At 45.0% G+C, this 18,642-nt stretch overlaps 1 protein-coding gene across 2 annotated transcripts in view; it reads left to right on the plus strand.

The window, feature by feature from the left end:
- Positions 1 to 4,050: 4,050 nt before the first annotated feature.
- GCNT1 (glucosaminyl (N-acetyl) transferase 1) overlaps positions 4,051 to 18,642 on the plus strand; it is a 177,809-nt gene continuing 163,217 nt past the window's right edge. For both annotated transcript variants that reach the window (XR_003790656.1, XM_029201651.1), the window contains exons 1-2: positions 4,051 to 4,174; positions 4,997 to 5,116. The gene's annotated coding sequence lies outside the window, so the exon portion shown is untranslated. The remainder of the gene's footprint in view (positions 4,175 to 4,996; positions 5,117 to 18,642) is intronic.

Here is an 18,642-nt window from a genome sequence, read left to right on the forward strand (position 1 = left end):
TTGCGGTCCATTCTTTTTTGGTAGCCAGGCCGCTCTGGAGCCTCCGTCTGGGAATGGAGGTGGAATTTCTGGACTACACCTCATCTGATTCTTTGTGGGACCATGTGTTTGTTGTTTGTATGTGTGTTAGCACTTGCATTGACCAGCTGAGACATCTTTGGTGAATAACGGGGCTCGTGTGTGATGACACCAGGGTATCCTTCCCTATTGTGTTGGTTTCGCTTGTGGCAGAACGTTGGTTAGAATTTTCTTCCTTTTTGGAGCTGGGAACTCTAACCCTGAGAGACCGATTTGAATTGCTGTTTGCTTGATATTTGATAACACCGGCCGTGAATAATTAAGTATGGGTGATCAGAGCTCTGTTCCATCTTATAGTCCCCTGGGGTACTTTTGCAAAACTAAGAGATTTTTTTTTTTTTTTTTGCGGTACGCGGGCCTCTCACTGCTGTGGGCTCTCCCATCGCGGAGCACAGGCTCCGGACGCGCAGGCCCAGTGGCCATGGCTCACGGGCCCAGCCGCTCCGCGGCATGTGGGATCCTCCCGGACTGGGGCACGAACCCGTGTCCCCTGCATGGGCAGGTGTATTCTACTAGGCCTCCTGAGTTTCAAAGAGCAGACTCAAGCAGTTACCAATTAGGGGAGTGAGGGAATGCAGAAACAAAGGAAAAGCAGTTAAGAAACAATAGTTCAGCAAGAAAAGAGTGCTAGTTCCTCTTCGAGGGGTATACATGACAATCTGGCATATATCTTTGAATTGTTCTGCAGAAACTAAGAACCCCACCCACCCAGGTGGGGAATGGTGACTACATGCTGACCATAAACAGTAGACCCCAGACTGGTTGGAGCCAGGTTGATTAAGATGCTGGAAACATTACCACCAACCAATCAGAAAAAAGTCCAGGAGCTGCAGCCCTCACCCCAAATGTTGCCTTTAAAACCCTTTCCCTGAAAGCCATCAGGGAGTTCAGGTCTTTTGAGTAGGAGCTGCCAGTTCTCCTTGCTTAGCACACTGCAATAAGTGCTGTACTTTCCTTCACCACAACCAGGTGTCAGGAGATTGGCTTTGCTGTGTGGAGCGTGAGTGAACCCAAGTTCTGTTAGGTAATACTAGTGACAAATTTTATTCACCTTTCATTTTTTCCTAATTAAAAATTAAAAAAATAATATTTAAAATAATATAGCCAAAATATTATCTTTTTGACATTTAATCAATATTTTAAAATAAATTTAGATATTAAAAATTTTTTCATATTAAGTCTTCAAAATTGATTGTGTATTTTATGCTTACCACGTTTCAATGCAGTCCAGACACATTTCATGGGCTCAGTAGCCACATGTGGCTAGTGGCTACCACATTAGACAATACAACTGTTGAGTTTACGCTAAAGAGTAGAATCGCTGGGTTATAAGATCTGCACATTTTATTTCTCTTTTTTTAAGATATAAATGTTTAATGATATGAGTAGATAACTCAAGGGCAAGCAAATTTGATCAGCCCTTTAGAAATTAAAGAGTAGTATTGTAAGCATACGGGAGGAAAATTTTTCCTTCTCCCCTTCTAGGTTCTTTGGCTGGCATAATAATTTAATTGACACAAGACATTAACAGGAGAAAAACAAACAAAAGTTTATAACACGTATACATGGGAAAGGTCCAGTAAAATTGAGTAATTTCCCCAACTGGTGCAAGTCCTCACCTTAAATACCATCTTCAGCTAAAGACAAAAGAAGATGGGTGGAGTAGGGGGACAGTCACTTTGAGCAGTTATCAAAAAACAAAAACAGAAACAACACAGAAACACACAGTAAACAAAAGGAACATGGTGCTGTATTGATAAGAGTTTTAGAGGTTTGGTCTTCCCCCCTCTTCCTAGTAGAGGGAGGAAGATACCCTCACAAAGGGTGATTTCCCTCATATATAAAAATATCTTTACAAAAGGGTAACTTTTACAGTACTTAGTTTCCAGAGCTTCTCTTGGGTCTCAGTTTCTTAAAAATAACCAGTTTAAACTGATCCTGTGCTCAAAAGGCATATTTTGGGGTGGCATATTCTGCTCCCCTAAATAGGAATACTAAGTATTGACAATTAAAAACAAACTTAAAATATTCTTGATGTAAGCACAGTAAGAAAAAAACTGGTCAAGTGACGATGGAGGAAACATGTTTAGTCTAGTGGAAAGAAGTGACAGGCTTAGTTTCAAACAGTGAATAAAATTTATGAATTTAATTTCATAATGCAGTATTAAGGTTTTAGCATAATTGACTTCACAATGGCTTTACTTAAGGAATTAAAAAATATAATTCTGTCCTTTAGTAAAAAAGGTCATCTGGATTAGCAATAGATTGAAAAAAAAATTGTAATTACTTTTTTTCTAGTTCTGACCAAAATGTAAATTCTGTGTATATTTGCAGAAGATATTTTGGGTTCATACTTTTGTTTCCATGATAAAAATATAAACCACGCTTAAAAGAGGTTCATGGGGCTTCCCTGGTGGCGCAGTGGTTGAGAGTCCGCCTGCCGATGCAGGGGACACGGGTTCGTGCCCCTGTCCAGGAAGATCCCACATGCCGCGGAGCAGCTGGGCCCGTGAGCCATGGCCGCTGAGCCTGCGCATCCGGAGCCTGTGCTCTGCAACGGGAGAGGCCACAACAGTGAGAGTCCCGCGTACCGCAAAAAAAAAAAAGAAAGATGAAAGCAAGATGTTCCAAGATTATCACTGGAGGAGGAATCTCCTCAGGGAACAGGCAAGATTTACCTTCCCCCAGGAATATTTCACTAGTGACTCTGCCATTGTCAGTACAGCTGGCCTGCAGGGTCCTGGTTCGCCCAGCAACACTCTGGCACAGAGGTGGGAGCTGAGTCCAGAGCACTCCTCCCAGAATATTCCAGTCTAGAAGAGAAAAGGCCAGGTGTTCATAAAAGAGACAGGTGGGTTAACTTGAAACCTGTGTGCTGTTAAGTGTGGCTAATTTATGCTCCACTTACTGGGCACTGCCATCCTCTGCTTTGTGTGGACGTGTCTATACAGCTAACCCTGTCCCTAGGGCATCTAATCTCATCAAGACCAAAGCCCAAGAAGATGAGCCTCAGATACTCAGTGCTTCCCGGCCCTGCTCTCTGTGTTCATGCGTCTCCCCTGAGCAATGACCTCCTTTCCTTAGAACGGTGGACACCAGGCAAGCCTCCTGTTACAGGGAAGCCCATCCACTAACAAGGTCTCAGCTTTACCCTACAGTTCCAGCAGGGCCCTGTGGGCAGGGAAGTGACTGTGTATTCAGTTTGTTCCTTCATTTTTTTCAGTACATATGTGTTGAATGAATAAGTGATACGAAGATAAGTAAGAACCTTTCTGCGCTCCAGGAGTTAAAAATTCAACGGAAGAAAACACGTACACAATATTCCTCTTGCTGCAAGGGAGATTGTGTGGACTTTTATAATTGACACAATGCTACGGGCAGTGAGGGCAGGAGAGAGGTGCTTTCTACCTTGCATAGTATTGAGGATTGTTCCACAATTTAATTTCAGTTTTCATGTGAAAATACACACGCATGTAATGAGTTTTTTAAAATGCTAAATTTAGTATGCAAAGTTCAGCAGCGGAAAAAAAAAACTACACGGTCAACTCTAAACTTTAACATGATGTAAAGAGGCTTGGCATTAATTTTTTTTCTTTTTCGTTATAAAACCTATTTTTATTTTTAAAATCAGAGAAGACAGCGCTTCCCGCGTTTCCTGCCTCCGAGGAAGGAGGTATAAAAGACCCCACTCACGTGCCCAGTCCTTACGCGGTTCTCCCAACTAAGAACCCGTGCCAACCTGAGGAAGCAGAGAGAGGAAGCACGCGGAGTCCAGCCCTCCGCCCAGACCACGGAAACGCCCTGAGGATGTGCTGACCTCTGCGGGCGGCCCGCGGCGCCTGCAAGAGCAGAGATGGGCGAGGCGGACGAGGCGGGCGAGGCCTGTGAAGCCGGCTAGGCGGCGATGCGCTGGGCGGGGCCTAGGGGGGCGGGCCGAGGGGCGTGGCGCGCGGGCGCGCGGGTGGGTGGCCCAAAGCCGGGCGGCGAGGTCTTCCAGCGCCACCGGTGCAGCCTAGCGCAGCGTAAAGCCAGGCGAGGAGAGTACCCGCGCGGCCCAGCACCTTCCAGCGTCCTCGGGACCAGGCGCTCGCTGCTGGTAAGTAACTCCCTACCAGGTTCCTGCTCGGCTGCCTGGCTGCAGGGGAGGAAAGGGGAAGGATGGGCTGAAGGGAGGGAGCAGGCTCTTAGCCAGGACCCCGCTGCCTCGAGCCGGGTCAGCTCCGCCGGGGAAGAGGAAGCGTAGCCGGGGCAGGAGAAAGAGGACGCGCGGTGGGAATCGGTTTCGAGCTTGTGCGCCCGGGGCCGGGGATGGTGCAGGGCGCCCTGCCTCGACCCTACTCTTCCGTCCGGTCAGGGGAGCCTGGGGCTAGGACTCTGGTGCCCAGTGTCACCTGGAAGCCACTTTTTCTGGTCTCTTTCCCCCTGGTCCACGTAGCGAGTTGGAGCTTAGGAATCGGAGTTGGCGGCTGCGCTTGGATAGTCAGGGAGCGAACATTACTAATCGTTGTTGTCCCTTCGGGCCAGAGGCTTTAACTTCACTTAATCCTAACTGTAGCCCTGCGGAGAGGCATTTATTACCCCCATTCTACTGATAAAAAAGCCTAAGCCAGGATAATAAGTGACTCACCCTGGGGCCAAGTACTGGAAAAGAGACGCTACTCAAAGGCTCTGAAGCCCTCACGCGTCTCCCCATCTTCCTGTTCCCTCTCTATCCTTCACGCCAAGTCTAGGAAACGCGCGCTGCTGAGTCTGTGATGAAACAGGTGATTCTTCTTAAACTCATTCTACTCCCTTCCTAGGTTTCTTTTTGGTTTTGTGTTGTTAGCACCCAATTTCTGATTTAAATATTTCCAATTTTTGTTTATTAGCTTTTAAGGTGGAAGAAGCTCTCGCTCACAGCTCTTTTCCCCCCTTGCAGCCCTTTCTCTGGACGCCGAGCAAAACACGGGCACCCCTGCCTGCTGCACACTTCTCATCTTTCCCTTTGGATGAGGTCACTTGTACGTCCAGCCTCGGCCTTAGGGCTGCCCGGGTGGAGGTGAGTCTTGTATCACCTGGCATCCTGCACTGGCTTTGTTATTTCTTTTTAGAGAGAAGGGAGTCTTCATTTTAGAATTAGTAGGACAAGAGGCAAATTGGGAAGATATACAGTGTTCAGAGAAAGCATGGTCTGCATTTGGTGAGGGGTAGGTGAGGCGCGGGGTCAGGGATTTGCGTGCTCCTCTGGGGCATTCTGCCCCTCTTTAAGAGCTGTTCTGAAAGGCAGATTTGTTTTATAAAGGGGAGGAGGAGGGCTGAATGGTTGTTAAAGATCAGTGTAAATTACCTGCTAGGAACCCAGGCAGTTCCAAACAAGCCCCCCCACCCCCACCCGCCATAGGATTTGGTAACAGATTTCAGTTAGGGCAAGAAGGAAAATGCAGGCTCTGTGGCTCTCTGCTGTTGCTTAATGGATTTTTTGCAGGCCTTCAGGATGGTCGTTCTGGGAAGATTTTGAGTTCTCAGAAATGGCTAACTCCTCTATGTTTAAAAACAATATAATATACGGAGAATTTACGTTTACTCAGTTTTATTGATAGATGAAAGAAGTTTTGTTTGTTTGTTTTCCCCGTTTCATGGTGAGGGTTTAAAGGTTCCTGTCAGCTCCTCTGCCTTTGCTTCAGCCTGGCCTTGGAAAGAGCCTTCTCAGCCTTGGCGCTGAGTATGTACTGGATTCCATTCTTCATTAATTATAGTTCATTCTTGATTAATTATAGGACTGCTTCAAGTCACTAGTTACTTCTTTTCCATTTGCAATTTAGTCACTTAACACTAAGGAAAATGTTTTTCTTGAGAACTATCAACTACCTACAAAATGAAATCAACAAATTTACAGGCACCAAACAAGTAATGTGTGGGGAGAGCTAAATGACCTTGATTGGTCCCAGATGACCTGCAGAGGACCTGCCAACACCTGGGTGGGTATTGGCCATTTCCTCCCTATAACTGTGCAGGAATTCTGGTCCAATGTGACCAGAGCTCCCCCACCCAATAACTGAAATATCTTTGTTAAAAAATATGTAAAAAGGGATTTTAAATATTGGCTCTTCTTTTTTCTTTTTTAAAACACAAGAAATCAAATCAAATTTGGTCCATGCTGCGACATCTGTTTTCAGATCTCTTAGAAACTGCTATACCTGGTGATCACATTCTCAAGTGAATGAAAAATTCTGACCTATGATGTATATATATTGTACATTTTTCATGAAATGAGGCGGTAGGAAACAAATTAATACTATTGAAAATCATCTCTTCTGAATCTCAATTTCTCTTTTCTATGAAGTGTACATTAGTGTAGCTGCATTGAGGAAAGTAGTCTTTTTTGGGCCAACCAAGGAATTTTGTTACTGTTTATTCATGGTTCTAGCTCAGGATGTCAGATGCCTTACTCCCTGCCTTAAAAAGGGAGTTCCCAAATGACTAATTTTTATAAATCTGGTCTTTCTCCTGGGGCCTGTCTGTACTTTTAACCACAATGGCTTTGACACAGGAGGCATGGCTTCAGGTTGTCATATGTCCTTTTGCCTATCTGTAGCAAACGCATGTATGGTTAGACCAGAGTTTCTCAACTTTGGTACTTTTTACATTTTTGGCCAGATAATTTCCTGTTGGGATTGTCTTCTGCATTGTAAGATGTGTAGCAGTGTCCTTGGGTTGACTCACTGGATGCCACCAGTCCCCTCCATCTAGGTTTTTTTTTTTTAAATTAATTAATTAGGCTGCGACAGGTCTTAGTTGTGGCACGCGAGCTCTTTGTTGTGGTGCGTGGGCTTCTCTCTAGTTTTGGCGCTCTGGCTCTAGAGCACAGGGGCTTAGTAGTTGCGGCGTGTGGGCTTAGTTGCCCCCGTGGCACATGGGATCTTAGTTCCCCAACCAGGGATCAAACCCGGGTCCTCTGCATTGGAAGGCGGAGTCTTAACCACTGGATCCAGGGAAGTCCCCCCTCCGTCTAGTTGTAACAACCAAAAATGTCTCCAGACATTGCCAAATGTCCCCTGGGGAACAGAGTCACCCAGTTGAGAAAAACATGCACCAATAGTTAAAATGCTCTAGATGTTTATTAACTAAACTGTATACTAAACACAGTTAACTTTAAACTTCTAATGACTAGAGAAGCTATTGGTAAAGTTTAAACATCTGACATTTAAAATATTTTTATAATAAAGATGACTAAACCAGTGTTCTTCGTGAATGGCCACGTGTATTCTGCCAGGTTTTATCGCCAAAGAAATCTCAAGTGTTTGACGCAGCTGTTAAATTTCTGAAGTTTAAAATGTGGAAGCTAAAAAGGAGTTATACAGCAGTTTTCATTTTTCTCTTTTCAGTGTGCTCATTGTCTTTCAGATTTTTTTAAGGTATGATGGAATGTCAGTGGACCATGGTTATTGATTTGAAAAAATTGACACAATCCCTAATTTTAGAACAACAAACAAAAACTTTTAAGCAAAAATTTTAAAAGAGAGACTCAATCTAAATCATGTTCAGAGTAGAATTTAGTTTTAAAAGAAATGTAAAACTTTTTGCCTAACAGCAGTAAATAGGACAACCATGTGTTTCTGTAGTCTGAGATATCCTAATTCTATGAAAGAGAACACTAAGTAATATATGATATTGCTTATCAGAAGAAAAAATGTCCTGCAAGTATAATCCTCTCTTTTTAGACCTTGGGAGGTTGAAAACATTGCCCTGGTTATAAACGATGCATCCTTAGAGAAATCAGACTAATTTGTAAGACTCAGGACTGGCTACATAATTTGTGAGGGCCCTTGTTAAAATATTATGAAGAATTTCAGGGTGGCGACAGACAGCTGAGCGTTAAGCAAAGTTCGGGGTCCTGTGCAACAGCACACAGGAAACTGGCCCTGGTAAAACTCTGTCCGTAGCTCAAAAGAGGATTGTGGTCACAAATGCAAATCCAGAGAAGTGTTCCTGCTGCCAGGAAGCACCCAGAATTTCTGATTCTTTGATTGTCCAAATATTTTCAATCAGGAGTCTATGTGTATTTGATAATCAGTGCACTAAATTTACTAAGAACTTCCTCCCATGATTAATTTTTCTTTTGCTAAAGAGGCAGCCAGATAGTTTGCAAGGGGCCTGGGTACCTGCACCTGTTTACTCACTGAACAAATATTTACTGAGCACCTGTTGGATGCCAGGCATTGTCAGCTCTGGGGCTACAGCTGTGAATGGGATAGAGGGTCCCTGCCTTTATGAACCATTTAGTCTAGTGGCTGGTTGTCGGGGGGCAGGGGGCTGACTAGCACGTAGTCACACAGGCAATCACAGTCATAAATGGTACTTGAGAAAAGCACAGATGTCCAGAGAACATTTAACCTGGGGACCTAGACTAGTTTAGGGGACGGGATTACTCAGGGTAGGTCCACCTAAAAAGAGACATTTAAAATGAGGCCTTAAAAACGAGAAGGAAGTAGTCAGGTGAATTAGGGTTTAAAGTTACAGGCTGAAATGGTTGAGACCAAGGAAGGAACGTGGCTTGGAATGAGGCCTCTTGGGTCATTTTTTGGACTTCGGACTTTAATGAAAAGGTAGCAGGGGCGCTTCCCTGGTGGCGCAGTGGTTGAGAGTCCGTCTGCCGATGCAGGGGACACGGGTTTGTGCCCTGGTCTGGAAGGATCCCACATGCCGCAGAGCGGCTGGGCCTGTGAGCCGTGGCCGCTGAGCCTGCGCGTCCGGAGCCTGTGCTCCGCAATGGGAGAGGCCACAACAGTGAGAGACCCATGTACCGCAAAAAAAAAAAAAAAAAAAAAAAGTAGGGGGATCTCATTGAAAGCTTTCAAATGGGAGATGCGATGATTAGATTTGGGTTTTAAAAATGATATCGTCACTGCTGTGTTTGGAGGGGTAAGCCCTGTTGGCATATACAGTGCCTTTGTGGAAACCAGAAAAAGGCTTCCCTTCTGGGTGGACCAATTAGAAAAGATGTACTGCTTGTCCCACTAGATCGGGCCTAAAGGCAGCCCCCTGAGCCAGTCACTTTGTGTGGGCACAGCCTGTACAGTCATAGGTGGCTACCCTGGGGAGGGGGAGAATTGGGTGCAGTAGTGCAAAGGCTTTTCAGTCACCCAGGGATAGGGGGTGGGCTTGGGAGGGAGGAAGAGAGGGAGAGAGACATTGAGTTAGTAGTTAAAAATCAGTAAGAAGGTAGTGACTATTTGGATATAGTTGATAGAGAGGGAGGTATCAAGGATGATTTAAAAGTTTGGCATAAATACCTGAGTGGGATAGGATAGTGAAACCCTTTATAGTTGAAGGCAGTAGAGGAGGAGTGGGTTTGTACAAGGTGGGAGAGGGAAGGTAATTCCATCCATATCTGTTTGCTTGTGAGACAGCCATGTGGAGTCAGGGAGTAGGCAACGGAAACTCCTGAAAGAGATCAGGGGTGGAAATAACATGTTTGGGAGGTATTGCAAGTAATCACTGCATATGAAAAAGATCCTCCAGTGCTCCGCTAGCTCAGTCTGTAAGAGCATGAGATGCTTAAAAAAGATCATCCAAAGAGGGGTGTAGAATGAGAAGGGGAGGGGCTGGTCCTGGAGAGTTTGATCACTGTGCTTGGATGAAGAGGAGAAGTTGGTTAAAACTGAGAAGCCAGGTACACCTGTGGGGTAGGGAGGAAATATGGGATCTGTGGCCCACTCTTTGTTTTTGGCTTGTTTTTTCAAATCGCAATTGAAGAAACTTGAATGTATTCTAATGCTGTTGGGAAGTTTCTAGTAGAGATGGGAGAGGCTGAGGATGTGGGAGTGAGAAGGGACCCTAGGTAGCCTCAGGATGAGACTGGTCACTAGAAAGACCAAGTAATTAAGAGGGTTGGAACTTTTCAGCTCCGCACGGTGACCTCTGGGAAGGGGAGGAGGTGCTAGGGATTGGGTTATAAAAACACTTGAACAGGGGCTTCCCTGGTGGCGCAGTGGTTGAGAGTCCACCTGCCCATGCAGGGGACACGGGTTCGTGCCCCGGTCCGGGAGGATCCCACATGCCGCGGAGCGGCTGCGCCCGTGAGCCATGGCCGCTGAGCCTGCGCGTCCGGAGCCTGTGCTCCGCAACGGGAGAGGCCACAACAGTGAGAGGCCCGCGTACCGCAAAACAAACAAACAAAAAACAAAAAAAAATTTGAACAACACCGTTTGGAGAGCTTCTGGGTAGCTGCACACATCAAGGTGCTGAGCAGGGGCAGCCTGCCGGGAGGAGTAGCCAGGAAGCTCGGCGCCCGTCCCCCCATACCTTGCCCTATGTATCCCTTCCTTTTGGCTGTTCCTGAGTTGTATGCTTTCTAATCAACTGTAGTAGTAAGTAAAGTGTTTTCTGGAATCCTAGCTGTGCTAGCAAATTTTTGAACCTGGGGTTGGGGTGTCATGAGAAATGCTGAATTCATGGAACCCCCAAATTTATAATTTGCCTGGGCACCCCATTTGCAGCTGATGACCGAAGTGCGGGCAGTCTCGTGGGACTGAGCCCTTAATCGGTGGGGTCTGGGCTGACTCCAGCTAGTTCGTGACAGAATTGAACTGAATGGTTGAGTACCCAGTTGGTGTCAGAACTGGTGCGTGTCAGGAGGAAAAAACCCCGCATTTGGTGTCAGAAGTGTTGTAAAAAAAAACAGCTCAGCCCCGCGTACCTGAAATAGCCTCTTACTACCTTTCCTTCAAATCATTTCCCACCTTTCACCTTACACTTGATGACTAAAGGCATTAATGCTCACCTGAGAGCTTATTTTGATGGACATCAAGGCCCCCGGGGTGGGGGTGTGGCTTCTGGAGGGAAAGGGTCTTCCCAGGCTCCCTCAATGCGCAGGTACATGTCCAAGTTCTCAATGTTGACTCTACATTAGGAACACTTGGGAGCTTTTAAAATTCCTGCCACTCAGGTGAAACTCCAGACCAATTCCATCGAATTTCAGGGAGGGGGATCGGTATTCTTGGAAAGCTCCCAGGTAGTTCCAACATGTGTACAGCCAAGGTTGAGAGCCACTCCCTCGGCTACCAGACCATTTAAAGCCATTCTGCCCCCTTGAGCTGCAGCCAATTACCTGGAATTCACTGTATTTGCCTACTGTGTATGAACAATTAGGTTGAGACCATTATGAACGAAATAGATTGGCATCCAAAGCGGGAGGCGAATGACGATTCTATCGGGGTGTTGAAGGAAAGTATGAGATCTTCTATTTATAATTTTGTAAATATTTAAGAAGGAAACCAAGCTGTCTTACCAGTTAAAGTCTGTGTTGCCAGTGGTGCCTTCTGGATCTGCTATCCTGTGCGAGGAGTGTGATCTCCTAAGGAGGAGGCTGGGATTCCTCGCCCAGGTGGGGCCCTCCTCACCTCACCCTTAAGCACATTGTGAAGTGTTGCAATTTGCCAGTGACAGCGTATCATTGAGTTATGTAGTTGTTTTATCAACACAAAGGCTTTAAATTACAGCATCTCTCAAAGGGTGAACTGAGACTTAGCCGGTGAACTGAGACTTAGCCGTGAGTTGGTTACAGGTGTCCTGAGATTTGATTCTCAGCCACGGGAGCTGAAGTTGAGCATTCGCCTCGTTGGATGTGTGTCAGGGCATGAGAGAGAATTGCAGCTTCAGGTGGTAGATGCTTTACCATCCTTTATAATGCTCTGAGGAGGGAGCTTGACCGTCTTCGCACCACTCAGCATCCCTGGTTCTCTTCCCGGCACCCACCTAAGAGCGGTTGAGTTTACAGGTGTTTGCATCTTTTTTTAACAAAAGACAAGGTTTCCAGATTTGCTGCCCTTTCCCAGTTTTGCTGTGCCTGTCAGTAGTTGCAGCTACTTTGTAGAGCAGGAACAATCCAAGATAAGTGTGAAATGCTCACAAGGAGAGGGAGAGGGACTGCTTTTCAGAAGAAATTTATGCTACAGTGGCATTTGGAAATAACCATTTGGAAAACGTTTGCATTAGGATGCGAACATGTTGCCAAGAAATATGGTAGATTTGTGAGTTATCAAAACTCCCCTTCCCAAAAGAAAAAACTTTATTTTATTTATTTATTTATTAAAAAAATTAATTTTTATTTTTGCCTGAGTTGGGTCTTTGTTGCTGTGTTGCGCACGGGCTTTCTCTAGTTGTGGTGAGCGGGGCTACTCTTCGTTGTGGTGCGCAGGCTTCTCATTGCGGTGGCTTCTCTTGTTGTCGAGCATGGGCTCTAGGCCCATGGGCTCAGTCGCTGTGGCTTGCAGGGGCTTAGTTGCTCTGCCGCATGTGGGATCTACCCGGACCAGGGCTCGAACCCGTGTCCCCTGCATTGGCAGGCGGATTCTTAACCACCGCGCCACCAGGAAAACCCTTATTTTTATTTTTACATTTTTGGCCACACCACACAGCATGTGGGATCTTAGTTCCCAGACCAGGGATGGAACCCGCGCCCCCTGCAGTGGAAGCGTGGAGTCTCAACCACTGGACCTCCAGGGAAGTCCCGGAAAAAGCTTTTAAAAACTTGGAAACAGAATTGTCTACCTGTTAAAATGTTTTAGGTGAAGAATATCAGTAAGTTTTGAATCTATTTGTTGAATTTATAAAAATGTGACACCTGAGACTAATTTGCAAGAAGGACTGATTGAAACCAGTTGAATCTCATCAAGGAGCTTTTTATAATTGATCAATAGACAGAAAAGTATCAAGATTTGGGAAGCAGAACTAAGTGTGTTCTGCTGTTTTTCCAGTGTATCCCTGCCACCCCAGACAGTCATTAAAGCAAAATGTTACAGTACACTGAGCTTGGAAGCAGTCATTCAAGCGCTGGATTGCAAAGTAATTGGGGTTTTTCAAAAATAATGAAGCATATTTAATATATTGCTTTCATTACAAATATTAATAAAAATTTGTAGTGAGCAAGAACTTTTGTGCCCTAAGTGATTAAGCTAATAGGTTTTATTTCCTCTTGCTCCACCTTTTTGTTTTGTAATGCATATCATTTAAGGTACATATGTACAGTAGTACATGTAATTTTTAAAGAAATATACATATATTGAAGGTACTTGAAGCTTTTACTCTTAGTGTTTGTAGTAAAAATTTTGCCAGCTTATCATTAAAAACTGTGAGTCAAACTGCTGTCTCTCCACACACACACACACACACACACACACACACACACACAGGGCAGTCTGAAAACTTGCTTTCCTTGTAAACTTTAATCTAAAACTGCCTCTTCCCCGTGACACGCTCCTGTAGCTCACTCAGTGGAAAATAAAATTGCTATTAGAGTAAAAATAAGTGCTCATACTCTGGAAGGAATTGAATGCTGTGTCTTGTTTCCCTTGAAATGTGTACATTAAACTTCCTTTAAACAAGCCACTTTGAACACTTTAAAAAACAAGCACAAAAAGCCACGGAACTTTAAGAAATCTTGTCGTCAGCCCTTTGCTCTGGAACAGGTAAATGCTTTAAGTCATGTGGCTTCCCTTTCTTTCATTCACTAGCCACGTCATTGCTGTTGTCCCTGCACCCAGACAAGCCAGTTTGGGTATTTTTGGCAAGCAGAGATTGGTGGAGGGCTGCAGTTCTCTGGGCAGCTGAAGGTTAAGAAGCCAGTCCAGGTCAGCTGTGTCCTGTCTTGGGGCTCTGACTGCCTCTCCAGCAAAAGGTTGACTTGAGGCACAGGGTGTCAGACATTCCAGCAGGATTCAACTGACCATCATGTTGCAGTCAAGTAATCACGAATTTTCTGGAATCAGCAGCTGGACCCAGGTATGCTCCCAGGGCACCATCCCAGGCTATTCGACTTGCCAGGCTTATGTGTCCTTTGGATGTAAGCGCAGGACATGCCTCTAGAATATCCCTAATCCATCCACATAGACAGAGCATCCTGATCTCATCTTTGTCCACTCTTTTCTCAAATGCCATGTTAATCAAAGTCATTAGCTTCACCCAGGAAGATCCAGTTCTAACACTCCTGCTAATTAACAAAACCTCTGGTTTGCAGTGAAAATACCTGAAGCACTCGTAGTAGCTGCCACTAGAGTGCAGCTGTCCCAGGAATGTGTTCCTGTTTAGGGCTTTTGACCTCTCTAGCTCCCAGGTATAGATGAAAACCACATTTACATCTTACTGGCTCTGCTCAAGTATTTTAAAAGTACACTATAGTGAACCTAACAATATTACGCTGATTGCCTTTTATCAGAGAACTTGCAAGTTCCCTGAAAAAATAGGCATGGCTATAAAAATACAAGATTTTCAGGACTTCCCTGGCGGTCCAGTGGTTAAGACTCGACTCTCCCAATGCAGGGGAACCCTGGTTGGGGAACTAAGATCCTGCATGCCGCACAGCCCGGCCAAAAAGGGGAAAAAAAAATACAAGATTTTCAAACACATGCACAAATCAAAATGAGTGCCTTTGAACACCTTGTTTAGTATCCATGAAACCACGCAGGACCCTGTGGAGCCCTCCCAAGTACAAAGGCTTTCTATGCCCCACCACTTCTTGCCTGTAGGGAAAGGATTTTAGCCTCCTAGACCTTCCCTGAGTTCCAAAGGTCAGATTCAAATAGTTACTACTTAGAGCGGGGAGGGAATGCAGAAACAAAGGAAAGGCAGTCAAGGAACAAATAGCGCAGCCATCAGTCAGGGCCCTGGTTTCTCCTGAAGGGATCTGTGATCTCTTTTACGGGAACTAAGGCCCCGCACCCAGGTGGAGGGTGGTAACTTCAGGTGCATGGGCCCCAGACTGGTTGGAACCAGAAGGCTGATGATTGACATTGTTGCAACACCACCCTGTTGCCTCACCACCAACCAATCAGAGGAAGGGCACACACCCTGCAGACCTCCCCCCAACAAAGTTTGCCTTAAAAAAAAACTGTTTCCCCAAAACCGTCGAGGAGTTAGGGGTTTTTTGAGCATTGGCAGCCCCGGACTCCTTGTCTGGCGCCTTACAATAAAGGCTGCATTTTCCTTCACCGTAACCCAGTGTCAGTAGATTGGCTGTACTGTGCACAGATGTGTGGACGGATGTTTGGTTCTGTAACATCCTTAGATGTTTCTGGTTATTTTGAGGATTAGCCTCTGTGCTAAATTGGACCCATTAGGAAAGGGACCAGTGTTTGATGGTAGATGTGATTTTGGAATGCGGTAAAAGTCAGCCTTACAAGGTAGATTGATCATGCTCAGTAATACCATTTTGGGGAGGTGGGTTAGGGAGGTTAAAAATAAAGCGTAAGTGTAAGAAAATAATACACTAGATTTCTTGTTTGACTCATATAGAGATTTTTTTTCTTTCTTTTTTTGGTTATGAAATTTGACCTGTATTGAAAGGGGATGGAAGAAAAGAAAAGAAGCGATGTTTGATGGCCATTAACCACACAGGAATCAGATTTCTCATTTGGGTTTCTGTGGCCGGCCCTTCCAATCTCCCCCGGCCCCGTTCCCCTCCCCCACCAAGTTGAGTTGAGGCAAAGCAGTAGAGTGTAAAAACGCACATTCTGACAGGGTGAAGTTCAGGGTGAACCCTCAGCCTTTACACTCACAGTTGACCCTTAGAAAAGTCACTTGTGCCCCTGGGCCCCAGCTTCTTCGTGAGTTAAAGAGGAGAGGGGCTTGGGACTAGCTGGATTTTTTCCTTACGGTTGTAATCTGCTGCTCTAAAATGTGTTCTTGGTCAAATTTGAGAAATTCTGAATACCATGCCCCTTGTACCTGTCTTTAAATATTCATGGTGAGCATTACCATCTTGAGAGCTATTAGAAGGAAGAAGCCTGGGAGTACAGCATCTTGTCCAACTTTGTTTCTGACCACATTTCTCATAATTTATTGGACCACAGGATCCACCTGACCCCCACAACCTAGTAACTGCCCACCAGAGCTGGTGTTTCTAGCAGGACTAGATGCATTCTCAAGTTTCTTTCAGCTCTACAATGGATGCATTGTTTCCAAAATAGCTTTTTACTGTATTGACCAAGCCTATAATTTCCCGCAGAAGGCTCAGCAAATAACCTTTGTGTGAACTCTTTGAGACCAGGGACATGCATTATTTGTGATTGTATTTTTCCCCTAGAACCTATATGATAGGTTTTGTTTAATAGCTTTTTGTACAACACACTGTTTTGTATAATAGCTGCTTCTGTGGAATTAAGTGTATTCAGGTATTTGTCAATAAACTTGAGATACAGTTTCTTATTTGGGGGGGTGTCTGAAAAAAGTTACCCTTAGATATGAATTAAAGATTTGAACAATGTCCAGTTGAGGAAATGTAAACAATAATAATGAATAAATTGCTAATGTTCATTGAAGGCTCATTATGTATCAAGTATAGTGTAAGTACATTACAGGTTGGCTCACTTATTCTGTATAAAAACTAATGTATGGGGCTTCCCTGGTGGCGCAGTGGTTGAGAGTCCGCCTGCCGATGCAGGGAACACGGGTTCGTGTCCCGGTCTGGGAAGATTCCACATGCCGCGGAGCGGCTGGGCCCGTGAGCCATGGCGGTGGAGCCTGCGCGTCCGGAGCCTGTGCTCCGCAACGGGAGAGGCCACAGCAGTGAGAGGCCCGCGTACCGCAAAAAAAAACAAACAAAACAAAACCAAAAAAACCTAATGTATGTATGATCCTTAACCCAATTAAATTGCTTAATATTATTATTATTGTTATTTTTTAACATCTTTATTGGAGTATAACTGCTTTACAATGGTGTGTTAGTTTCTGCTTTATAACAAAGTGAATCAGCTATACATATACATATATCCTCATATCTCCTCCCTCTTGCGTCTCCCTCCCATCCTCCCTATCCCACCCCTCTAGGTGGTCACAAAGCACCGAGCTGATCTCCCTGTGCTATGAGGCTGCTTCTGACTAGCTACCTCTTTTACATTTGGGAGTCTATATATGTCCATGCCACTCTCTCACTTCGTCCCAGCTTAGCCTCCCCCCACCCGACCCCGTGTCTTCAAGTCCATTCTCTACATCTGCGTCTTTATTCCTGTCCTGCCCCTAGGTTCATCAGAACCATTTTTTTTTAGATTCCATATATATGCATTAGCATATGGTATTTGTTTTTCTCATTCTGACTTACTTCACTCTGTTTGACAGACTCTTGGTCCATTCACCTCACTACAAATAACTCAGTTTCGTTTCTTTTTATGGCTGAGTAATATTCCATTGTATATATGTGCCACATCTTCTTTATCCATTCATCTGTCAATGGACACTTAGGTTGCTTCCATGTCCTGGCTATTGTAAATAGAGCTGCAGTGAACATTGTGGTACATGACTCTTTTTGAATTATGCTTTTTGCAGGGTATATGCCCAGTAGCGGGATTGCTGGGTCGTATGGTAGTTCTATTTTTACTTTTTTTTTTGCGGTACGAGGGCCTCTCCCGTTGCTGAGCACAGGCTCCGGACGGGCAGGCTCAGCGGCCATGGCTCATGGGCCGAGCTGCTCTGCAGCATGTGGGATCTTCCCGGACCGGAGCACGAACCTGTGTCCCCTGCATCGGCAGGTGGACTCTCAACCACTGCGCCACCAGGGAAGCCCTATTTTTACTTTTTTGAGGAACCTCCATAGTGTTCTCCATAGTGGTTATATCAATTTACATTCCCACCAACACTGCAAGAGGGTTCCCTTTTCTCCACACCTTCTGCAGCATTTATTGTTTGTAGATTTTTTTTTTTTTTTTTGGCGGTACGCGGGCCTCTCACTGTTGTGGCCTCTCCAGTTGCGGAGCACAGGCTCCGGATGCGCAGGCTCAACGGCCGTGGCCCATGGGCCCAGCCGCTCTGCGGCAGGTGGGATCTTCCTGGACAGGGGCACGAACCCGTGTCCCCTGCATCAGCAGGCGGACTCTCAACCACGGTGCCACCAGGGAAGCCCTGTTTGTAGATTTTTTGATGGTGGCCATTCTGACTGGTGTGAGGTTATACCTCACTGTAGTTTTGATTTGCATTTCTCTAATGACTAGTGATGTTGAGCATTCTTTCATGTGTTTGTTGGCAATCTGTATATCTTCTTTAGAGAAATGTATGTTTAGGTCTTCTGCCCATTTTTGGATTGGATTGTTTGTTTTTTTGATATTGAGCTCATGAGCTGCTTGTAAATTTTGGAGATTAATCCTTTGTCAGTTGCTTCATTTGCAAATATTTTCTCCCATTCTGAGGGTTGCCTTTTCATCTTGTTTATAGTTTCCTTTGCTGTGCAAAAGCTTTTAAGTTTCATTAGGTCCCATTTGTTTATTTTTGTTTTTATTTCCATTTCTCTAGAAGATGGGTCAAAAAGGATCTTGCTATGATTTATGTCATAGAGTGTTCTGCCTATGTTTTCCTCTAAGAGTTTGATAGTGTCTGGCCTTACATTTAGGTCTTTAATCCATTTTGGGTTTATTTTTGTGTATGGTGTTAGGCACTGTTCTAATTTCATTCTTTTACATGTAGTTGTCCAGTTTTCCCAGCACCACTTATTGAAGAGGCTGTCTTTTCTCCATTGTATATTCTTGCCTCCTTTATCAAAAATAAGGTGACAATATGTGCGTGGGTTTATCTCTGGGCCTTCTATCCTGTCCCATTGAT

This window comes from Monodon monoceros, unplaced genomic scaffold (genome assembly GCF_005190385.1).
Source record: "Monodon monoceros isolate NGI ecotype Baffin Bay Population unplaced genomic scaffold, NGI_Narwhal_1 Super_Scaffold_5, whole genome shotgun sequence".
NCBI lineage: Eukaryota > Metazoa > Chordata > Mammalia > Artiodactyla > Monodontidae > Monodon > Monodon monoceros.